This window comes from Acipenser ruthenus, chromosome 30 (assembly GCF_902713425.1).
Source record: "Acipenser ruthenus chromosome 30, fAciRut3.2 maternal haplotype, whole genome shotgun sequence".
In the NCBI taxonomy this organism is placed as follows: Eukaryota; Metazoa; Chordata; class Actinopteri; order Acipenseriformes; family Acipenseridae; genus Acipenser; species Acipenser ruthenus.
Window position 1 is genome coordinate 9,792,680 of NC_081218.1, and position 2,974 is coordinate 9,795,653.

Consider the following 2,974-nt stretch of genomic DNA (forward strand, 5'->3'; position numbering starts at 1 on the left):
TGGCATGTTTTGATGTTCATCCATTAACCTTCTAAAAGTTTGCCATGGGCCTGCATGTACACATTGATGTTGCATCTTATCGTCTGTGCTGTGCGTATACTGTACCGCTGTTTAACATGGTTTGCAGTGGTTTCCATTCCCTTATTCTTTACAATGCTAGTGTGCTGCTTGCACTTGCTTTGCTATGTTTTTGCCATGCGGATAAGAAGTCTAGGGTGCTTGCTTTCCCAATGATTGCCCGTTCCCCTGCCCTGCACCTCTGTAATCTGGTGGACCTGCATGGTTCGTGGTCTCTTTATTTCCTTGCCATGCACTACTTGTTACCCGCAGGTATTTTGAGCCACCAAGCACGACAAGGGGGAGAAAAAAAAAACCTTTTCTTTGATATCGCTTTCTGGTTTGACAACATTTACGTGCCAGCTATTTTTTTTATTTCATAGAATTGTCACTGGATTCCTTTGAATGCCTCCCTTTCCAATCCACCTGCTTACTTTAACTTTCTGCTATGATCAGGCTCATGTCTGGGGAACCTCACAGTGTAGATGTGACCCCTCTCTCCTGTACCCCCGCTGTCTTCTTCAATAGGGCAATACCTGGCCAACCAAAACTCTTGTTAATCCCCATTGCCCCATTATAAATCACTACTCCCAGCTCAGCAAACCAAAAACCAAATACTTCCACAGTGTTAATTACACTTCATTAATCATCCCACACCAGAGACTATGAGAACAATGCAGACGATTGGATTTCCTATTTGTTTGCTAGGTCTCCAATGTCCCCTTCTTCTTCCAGACATCCCAATGCCTTTCTTAACCAATATCCAATTCAATATTGAACACAATTTTAGGGTTAGGGTTGTGGTGAGGGTTAGTATTGGGGTTGGGCTTTAGGTCGGGGTTGGTGTTTGGGTACAAGTTGGGTTTAGGGTTAGGGTTAGGCTTAGTGTTAGGGTTAGGATGGGATGCATTTCGTAGTATTTTGTAGGGCGTTTGTGTCCCACAACCCCACACTATAAACACCCCTGGATTAGAAGCATTACACTGACCCTTATTTGAATTTACAGGCTTCAATCAAAGAGAGCAGCAATAGCATTACCTCTGCTGTTCATTACATCCCGTTGCCTTGGTTGAACTATATTTAGTTCTGCGTGTCTTGAGGATGACCCAGATTATGACAAAAACAATAACATTAAGCACGAGAGCTATTTGCTTGTTAACAGACAAACAGTGACATGACAAGATTGTATTTGCTGAATTAGGACACATAACACATGGTTCAATGACTCTGTGAAGGGCGTTCTCGTCAATTTCAGGGAGAGGTAATGGGAAGGTGAATCACCTCACTGCGGCTGCTCTCCAAAATCTACTTGTTTCAGCCTTTGTGTTTGATTCCCAGGAGCCCTTGTCATCTCACCCCACGAAGACGAGGCTTCCTGATTGTTCCTGCTGCTACAGACTTGAGAAGGGGAGTCTATAGCATTCCCCTGACCCCCCTTCCTGTATCTTTCACTAGTGTGTATAAAGGTTTCTCAGGATAAACAGACTCTCAGGGTTAAGGGGAGTCTATAGCATTCCCCCGACCCCTCTTCCGGTATCTTTCACTTGTGTGTATAAAGGTTTCTCAGGGTTCGCAAGCCCTAGTGTTTTGTATTGTTGTAACACCTCTGGTTCGCCTCTGCCCTTTTTCACACCTTGGCTTCCAATAACATCTCTTCCAGTAAATTTCGGAATGTAACCAACCAGCAGCCTTTATTGTATTTCTGAGAAAACAAAAACATGATTAAACGTGATCACTTTTATCAAAACAGCCGTCAATGAGGGAAAGACAAAGTGTGAAGGTTTATCCAACTTCACTGAGTTCATTGGACTGTGTTTTTGGAGATGCCTTCTGGGTTTACTAAACATGAAACTGTGCTGTCTCACCTTGTTGACAGTTTATGATTATTTGAAATTATATTTTTTTCTCCTATTAGAGCGAAAAATAATGAAGGTCAGTGAGCTTCCTCCGATCCTACGACCAAGCCAATAGCTTGTTTACACCCAGGGTCTTACCCACGGTTGTCAGCCCAGCAAACTCACCAAGCACCTGATCGACAACTTGGTACAGCCAGGGGGTGCAAACCTATTGAGCAAAAGCTTAGTAGAGGTGTGTGTGTGTGTGTGTGCGTGTGTGTGTGTGAGTGTGTATGTCTGTGTGTGTGTGTGTGTGTGTGTGTGTGTGTGTTTGTGAGTGTGTATGTGTGTGTGTGTGTGTGTGCGTGTGTGTGTGAGAGTGGTGTAATCTTTGTGTGTGTGTGTGTTGTGAGTGTGTGTGAGAGTGTGTGTGTGTGTGTGTGTGTGTGTTTGTGAGTGTGTATGTGTGTGTGTGTGTGTGTGCGTGTGTGTGTGAGAGTGGTGTAATGTTTGTGTGTGTGTGTGTGTGTTGTGAGTGTGTGTGAGAGTGCTGTGTAATTTTTGCGTGCGTGTGTGTGGTTGTGTGTGTTTGTGTGTGTATGAGTGTGTGTATGTGAGAGTGTTGTGTAATGTTTGTGTTGTGAGTGTGTGTGTAATGTTTGCGTGTGTGTATGTTGTGAGTGTGTGTGTGTGAGAGTGTTGTGTAATGTTTGCTGTAGAATAATTAACTCTGGAGAGGAATGTGGTAAAGTTTCGGTGTGAAGTAGCTCCCCCCCCCCCCTCTCTCTCTCTCTCTCTCTCTCTCTCTCTCTCTCTCTCTCTCTCTCTCTCTCTCTCTCTCTCTCCCTCTCTCTCTCTTTGTTTACCCTCTGATCATACCTGTACTCTACACCCCACCAGGGTTTAAGTTTCCTGGCAGTGGGCGGAGTCTTTCAGTAAAGTACGTGACCTGCCCAGAGATCTGGCGAGGGCCCAGGTGCACCTGTCAGCCAGGCTCTTCGCTATGGAAACAGGCGGGCTGTTGAAGGCGAGCCAGGAGCCTTACACCTCAGACAAGCTTTCTTGAAAGAAGAAACTCAGAC